Source organism: Globicephala melas, chromosome 19 (genome assembly GCF_963455315.2).
Source record: "Globicephala melas chromosome 19, mGloMel1.2, whole genome shotgun sequence".
NCBI lineage: Eukaryota > Metazoa > Chordata > Mammalia > Artiodactyla > Delphinidae > Globicephala > Globicephala melas.
The window spans coordinates 34,989,135-34,997,563 of NC_083332.1; positions in this window are offsets into that span (position 1 = coordinate 34,989,135).

The following is an 8,429-nucleotide window of genomic DNA, read 5'->3' on the forward strand; positions in this document are numbered from 1 at the left end:
GTCAGTATGTGTGCATTTCAAAGTTTGAGATTCTGCAGGAGGTAAACTTTATTTTATTTTATTTTTTTAAATTTTGGGCTGCATCGGGTCTTCGTTGCTGTGCACAGGCTTTCTCTAGTTGTGGCGAGTGGGGGCTATTCTTCGTTGCGGTGCACGGGCTTCTCATTGTGGTGGCTTCTCTTGTTGTGGAGCGTGGGCTGTAGGCGCACGGGCTTCAGTAGTTGCCGCGTGGGTTCAGTAGTTGTGCCCCGCAAGGTCTACAGCGCAGGCTCAGTAGTTGTGGTGCATGGGCTTAGTTGCTCCGCGGCATGTGGGATTTTCCCAGACCAGGGCTCCAACCCGTGTCCCCTGCATTGGCAGGCGGATTCTTAACCACTGCGCCACCAGGGAAGTCCCAGGAGGTAAACATTTTTGAGCAAAATCTAGGGTGTCTATCATTTGACTGTGAGCTCTATGAAGGTGGCAGTTGGGATGAAACTTTTAGTTACTGGATGGTAGGAAGACCTGGTGGTCTCAGGGCCGGGGCAGCTGGAGGGTATTCACGGCATGCTTACCAGCTGGCATGGTGGTATTTCAATATCTTAACTGCTGAAATGGCTGAGTGAGTGCATATCAGCCCTGATTGTGACCACATCAACTCATCTTTGCAACCCAGCACCCATCACAGGGCTTAGCACAGAGTAGGCACTCAATAAATGTTTGTCGAATGAATGAATGGCAAAAGAATGGATTATGCCAGTGAGCAGTGGGAGCAGAGCAGAGATAAATGTAAGTAGAACTGAATGAAAGGGAGTATGATCTGGAAGCTGGAATTATTAAGATGGGGAAGGGATGGGAGGGAAGCTTGTGATCTTGGAAGAGAGCCCCAGAGGTCAAGAGATTATACTTGCAGTCAGGTAAGCCTTCTGGTGAGAAGTGGCTGCTAAGATGCACACCAGCCTAGAAGCAACAATGGGGAGGAGGAGGGGGAGACAGGGCTGCCTGCAACGGGAGATGTTCGAGGGTCCTGTCTTGGAGAAAGGTAGGGTTGGTTAACATAAGGAGGTTTGGGGAATTAGGGCAAGGTGCAGGGGGAGGGGGCCAGAGCTTGTTTACAAAGAACCAGACCCGCAAGTGAAATCTTGCTGACCTGAGTGATTGATGTAGGCCTGGGGCAGGGAAAGCTGATGGAACCAGGGCAGAGATAAGAGGGGAATGAGTGGAGATGTTTGTTATGGGCTGGGAAAGGAAAAATCCAGAGTTGAATGGGAGGGCTGAGCAAGGAAATTCATGGAGGAAAGTATCAAGTCCCACCATTTTTTTTTTTTTTTTTTTTTTTTTGCAGTACATGGGCCTCTCACTGTTGTGGTCTCTCCCGTTGCGGAGCACAGGCTCCGGACGCGCAGGCTCAGCAGCCGTGGCCCACAGGCCCAGCCGCTCCGCAGCATGCGGGATCTTCTCGGACCGGGGCACAAACCCGCGTCCCCCACATCGGCAGGCGGACTCTCAACCACTGCGCCACCAGGGAAGCCCAGTCCCACCATTTTGACAAGAATATTGCTATATTGCTATAGCTATCTCTGTAGTCTTATGCATCTTTGCCTAAGTGCTAGGTCTAGTCTGAAACCAGCTTGGGGAAGCTGGGGGTTTTGCTAGAGAAAAAAGAAAGAAACTAACACACAGTCAAAATTTTACTTAGAGTACAGGAAAGATTCTGTATTTATGAAAAGGTACTATAAAACTTAAGATGAATAAATATGGGTTTTTTTCTTTTCTTTTTAAAGTAAAATGCTGGACTACGATCAGGATATTTAGAAGAGGGCTGGACTGGCACCTGTGATGGGGAAGTGAGGGCTTTTGAGGTTTCCTGGGCCTCAGAGTTCAGCCATGATCCTGCCCAGGATGCAGGCCTGGAGGGCAGGGCTCACCTGAGTGGTGTTTGCCCTGGAACCAAACCCAAGCAGCCAGGAGAGTCATAAACCTGGAGCTGGCTGCGCCTGCAGCCTAGAAAAGAGCCAAGCATGTGCTCTGTGAGAGAGATTATTGAATCAAGCAGACACCACCCATTCATCTACCCCGTCCTTTTTGCGGTAATCGGAAGGATTTTTGTTGTCCAGTGGCGGTTATTTTATTTGGGCTCCTCCCTCCATTGGAGGAAAGGCTGTGAGATAGCATTCAACAGGAAAGAGGGAACCAAGTAGGACTTCTGATTTTTTTCAACTGTATAATATAAAATTCACCTCATAGTATCAATAGCACTATTTACAATAGCCAAGACATGGAAGCAACCTAAATGTCCGTCGACAGATGAATGGATAAAGAAGATGTGGCAAACATATACAATGGGGGAATTCCCTGGTGGTCCAGTGGTTAGGACTCTGCTGTCACTGCTGAGGACCCGGGTTTAATCCCTGGTTGGAGAACTAAGATCCTACAAGCTGTGCGGTGTGGCTAAAAAAAGAAAGAAACATATACAATGGAATATTACTTAGCCATAAAATAGAATGAAGTAATGCCACTTGCAGTAACATAGATGGGATGGGATGGACCTAGAGATTATCATACTAAATGATAAAAAAGAATATATATATACACATATATATGTACATTTATATAGTAGGTATAACTGAATCATTTTGCTATATACCTTGTAAATCAAGGTATATATACATTGTAAATCAAGGTATATATACATTGTAAATCAACTATACTTCAATTAAAACATAAAAGGAATTAATGTCTACTCCAAATATATGTGTGTATGTGTGTGTGTATATATATATATATAAAATTCACCATATTAACTATTTTAAAGTGTGTAATTCAGTGACAATTAGCACATTCACAATGTTGTGCGACCATCACCACTATCTAGCTCCAAAAAATTTCCATCATCCCGAAAGGAAATCATGGACCCATTAAGCAATCACCCTCCATTAACTGCTGGCAACCACTAATCTGCTTTATGTCTCTATGGATTTCCTTATTCTAGATATTTCATATGAATAAAAACCATACAATATGTGGCCTTTTGGGTCTGCCTTCTTTCACTTAGTACAATGTTTTCAATGTTCATCCGTGTTATAGCAAGTATCAGTACTTCATTCCTTTCCATGGCTTCATTCCTTTCCATTCCTTTCCAGTATTATTCCATGGCTGAATAATATTCCATTGCATGGATAGACCGCATTTTGTTTATCCATTCATCAGTTCTTGGACATTGCAGTTATTTCTACGTTTTGGCTACTATGAATGTTGCCACTGTGAATATTCATAAACAAGTTTTTGTTTAAATTCCTGATTTCAATTCCTTTAGATATAACCCTAGGAGTGGACTTGCTGGGTCATATGATAACTCTGTTTAGGGCTGAGTATAGAAGTGCACCATGCATGGACTTCCCTGGTGGCGCAGTGGTTAAGAATTCGCCTGCCAATACAGGGGACATGGGTTTGATCCTTGGTCCGGGAAGATCCCACATGCTGCAGAGCAACTAAGCCCGTGAGCCACAACTACTGAAGCCCACGTGCCTAGAGCCCATGCTCCGCAACAAGAGAAGCCACCGCAATGAGAAGCACGTGCACTGCAATGAAGAGTAGCCCCCGCTCGTCTCAACAAGAGAAAGCCCACAAGCAGCAACGAAGACCCAACGCAGCCAAAAATAAGTAAATAAAAATAAATAAATCTATTTTTAAAAATTATTTAAAAAAATAGAAGTGCACCCTGAATTTAACTACCAGGCCCACTGTTGCCCCCAGTGGTCGGTCTTGACTGGCCAGACCCCTCAGTGTCTCCCATTCAAGAGATACTTGGGGTCCTCAAAGCCAAATCAGTTTTCATTCCCTTTGATTATAAAAATGTATGTAACATGCACTTTTAAGAAACAGATATCAGAAGGTAACAGGGAAGTGGGTGTCACACTCGAAGTTTGGGCATCCCAGTCTGAGATACCTCCTTCCTTTATCGAACAAAAACACGTCCCGATCACTGACCACATTGTTTGGGAGGATTTACTGTGGGCGCTACTTCTGGTGAGGAAAGAAAGCTGCTTCCGGCTTAGCGTGGGCATGGGTCACCATGGGATGGATTTCATGAGTACAGGACAGGATGTCCATTTCCTGGCCTAAAGGAGATGGCTCGTGTGTGTGGCCAAATTAGGATTTCAGAAATGACTATAAAAGGCAAGGTTTCTGGTTGGAGCTTGAATTATTTGGGAGAATCTCTAGAAACCAAGTAAAAACAAGAATTCCAAGAACAAAGTACAGAAGTTCAGCAGGGCCTAAGACACCAGATTGTTTGAAATAAAGCACGTGCACTGTCAGTGACCTTTTGCCTGCTCAGGTTCTGCAAAGGATTCTAGACCCTCACAGCCTGAGTACAAAATAAAACAGGTCTCGGCTCCTTCCCTCTCCCCCCTCAGAATTTAAAGATGAATTAGGTCACAGCAGAGACATAGCACCACAGAGGTGCTTCTAACCATCAAGTTTTAAGTTCCATAGTCTTCCATTTCCACATTTCCAGAAATCTCATTTAAGAATATGGATTTTCCGAGACTTCCCTGGCTGTCCAGGGATTAAGACTCTGCACTTCCACTGCAGGGGGCATGGGTTCTATCCCTGGTGGGGGAACTATAGATCCTACATGTCGCATGGCACGGCCAAAAAAGAAAAAAAAAACAAAGAGTATGGATTTTCCTTGAACTCACTATCTTTCTTTCCCTGAGCCGCTTTACTTTCTATTCTTGAGAGGCACAAAGGAATATATGTTGTATGATTTCACTTATATGAACTTCTAGAACAGGCCCGACGAAACTGGAGTGACAGAAAGCAGACCAGTAATGTCTGGGACCAGGATTGGTGGGGGGGTGAGCAGGTTGGCTGGGAGGGGGCACTGGGGAACTCTCTAGAATGATAGGAATGTATCTGGAATGATAGGAATTCACACAGGTGAAGACACCTACCAAAACTCTTTGAACTGTACATTTAAGTCCATGTATTTTACTATACGTAAATTATACCTCAGTACCAGTTCATTAAAAAATAAAAATTTCATAGTTACTAGCTCTGTAGCCGAGTTACTTAAACTCCCCGTGCCTCAGTTTCCCCAGCTGTGAGACGGCAATAATAAAAGCATTCTACTTCAAAGGTTGCTGTGAGGATTAAATGCAAGTTTCTTGAAGCTGTGTGTCTGGCACGTAGTAAGCACTCCCCCGTTAGCCATTAGCTCTGTTCCTGAACCCATCTTTGTTCCCAGGCCTCTTTCCCTCCTGCTTTATGTCTGCGATGTCTTTTTCTTTTTCCAATTTTTTTTTCACATTTCCTTTTTCGCTCGATCCTAGCACTGATCTACATTTTCTCTTGAACGCACCACTCAGGTCTCGTGGCCCCAAGTCTCTCCCCCTCGAACCCAGCCTTCGTAATGATGACGATCCATGCTGATTCTGATCACGTCCTACTACTCAAAAACCTTATTGCCCACAAAATAAAGCCAACTCTCAAGGGTGAGCATGCAAAGTCTTCCCTGAACTGGTCCCAAGAATTCTTTCCAGTCTTACCTCTTGCTGACATCATCATTGCTATTTTTTTTAATTTTACTTTATTTTATTTATTTTTTTATTTTTGGCCGCTCGGCATGGCATGTGGGATCTTAGTTCCCCGACCAGGGATCAAACCCACATCCCCTGCACTGGGAGCTCAGAGTCCTAACCACTGGACTGCCAGAGAAGTCCAGACGTCATCATTATTAGTATTTTAAAATAAACTCTGTCCTTACTGCCACACTTGACCAGTGGTTTCCAAAGCTGGCCCTTGAATCAGTACCGACTTAGATGCCTCAGGTCCCATTTGGTAGGCCTGACATGGGACCAGACACCCATCCTATTGTTTTTACATGTTTAGTTGCGGGCATAATGTCCATGCAGTGAAATGCACATATCTTAAGTATACAGCTAGATCCATTTTGAAAAATGTCTGTGCCTGCCTACCCCACATCCTACCAAGACAGAACTTTTCACTACCCTAGAAATTTCCTTCATGCCCAGTGGTGTATTAGTAGAGGTGAACAACTGCTTCCCCGGGGGAAAAAGGCTCTGCTTTATTGCGTTTCCTGATCTCTGGGGTGTGAATATTCCTACCATGGCCAATTTCAGGTTGTCAGTGTGATGACACTGAAAGCAGAGTCAGGAAGATAAGCTCACATTCGGTTCTTGAAAACCAGCACCAGCCGACTTCAGCACAGCCCCTTCCAAGTCCGTCTCTGCCACCCCATCCCCAGGCAACCATGCATCTGTTCTCCATCACCATAGATTCATTTTGCTTATTCTAGAGTTTCATACGAATGGAAGCATTTAATATGTACTCCTTTTGTCTGGTTCTTTCACTCAGCACGGTTTTGAGATTCATCCATGTTGCTACATGTATGGTAGTTCATTTCTTTTTTATTACTGAGTAGTATTCTATTGTATGGATATACAGTAGTGTTTATCTGGTCTCCTGGTGATGGACACCTCGACTGTTCCCAGTGTTTGATGCTACGAATAAAGCTGCCATCAACATTCTTGTACAAGTCTTTAATTTCTTTTGGGTAAATCCCTGTGAGTGTAATAGCTGGGTTGTAAGTTAGGTGTATGTTTAGCTTTATGAAAACTGCCAGACTGATTTCCACAGTGGTTGTACAATTTTATACTCCTACCAGCCAAGTATGAGAGTCCTGATTGCTCCATATCTTTGTCAATACTTGGTGTTGTAAGACTTCACTTTAAAAAAAAACAAAAAAGAGTTCCTCAGGTGATTCTGTTTCACAGCCAGGCTTGGGAACCTGTGGACTGGACTCCTTGCAGTTTCCTAAATATTAATGGCTAATATTAATTGAGCACTTGCTAAGTGTCTGGCTCTTCCCCAAGACCTTTAACGATGCTATATCATTGAAATATCACAACAACCCCCTGAAATAGACACGATTATTCTTCTTATTTTACAGATGAGGACAATTAGGTACAGAGAGTTTGAGTAACTTGCCTAAGGTCACGCTCATAAGTGACACAAGTTGGCTTAGAAACAGGCAGTCTGGCTCTGGGCCCATCAGTTGAACCACTGAACTATACTTGCCCATACAAATTGTGTATACAGGTCCCCTGTTGGGCTTATCAATAATTGCTGCCATTATTATTTTCATTCAAATGCTACTCATCCTTCAAAGTTCAGCTCAAATTCCACCTCTTCCATCCAGTTTTCTCTGTCTCCCCCTCTCCTCCTGCCTCTGTGTAATTCCTCAGTGTAATCGTAAGTCCTTCAGAAATGTATGAGACTTTTGGGCTGTCTTTTATTTCTGTGTTTGACTGTCTTATCATGCTCGCTGTATTTGTAAGATCACTGAGAACAGGGTCACTCCGTTTATCTCTCTATTCCTGGCATGTTGACCTGAATTCAATGTTTTTATAAATATGGTTGGCCCTCTACATCCACGGGTTCCACATCCACGTATTCAGAGGCCTTTTTGTCCCGAAAATATTCTGAAGAAAAAAATTCCAGAAAGTTCCAAAAAACAAAACTTAAATTTGCCCCACTCTGGAAACTTTACATAGTGTTTACATTGTATTTACAATTATTTACATAACATTTACATTGTATTTAGTAATATAAGTAATCTAGAGATGATTTAAAGTAGATGGGAGGATGGGACTTCCCTGGCCGTCCAGTGGTTAAGAAAGACTCCACGCTTCCACTGCAGGGGGCGTGGGTTCAATCCCTGGTCAGGGAACTAGGATTGTACATGCCATGCAGCGCGGCCAAAAAGTTAAAAAACAAAAAGTATATGGGAGGATGTTGCATTGGTTATATGCAAATACTACGCCATTTTATAGAAGGGACTCGCGCATCCAAGGATTTTTCTGTGGGGGAGGGGGTGGCGGGGGGGAGTCCTGGACCCCATGTATATGAGGAACAATTCTGTACTATAGGCAGAATCACAAAAGTCCTTTCCAAGGAGCTGTCTCATTGAGAGATGACTCAAGAGGGAATCACAGAAATTGGATTGCCTTTTCCCTAGGGAAAAGCACACCTCTTTACTTTCTTACTACTGAGCGAAAATGGATGTGCTGTTTTAAGGGGACCTGACGCTTGTCACAGCAGGCTACAGGAAACCATGTTATGTGGCCTCCTTAATTACCCAATGAAGCTGTTATCTCCTGCCTGGCTGCCTGCTCTAAGGCTTCTGCTTGTTTTATCTGGCCTGGCTCCACTGGTTAGCTTCTAGCTAGTTGGAAGACTATCAGATTATAATCAGTCATTTCTTCCATACTGATGTATGAAAAACAGGACCAGCTACATAATTTGTGAGACCTGGTGAAAAATGAAAATGCAGGACTTCTTGTTCAAAATTTATTAAGAATTTTCAGAAGAGCATTAAACAAAGAGTAGAGCCCCAGAGGTGCCACACCCACGAAGCCAGCCTG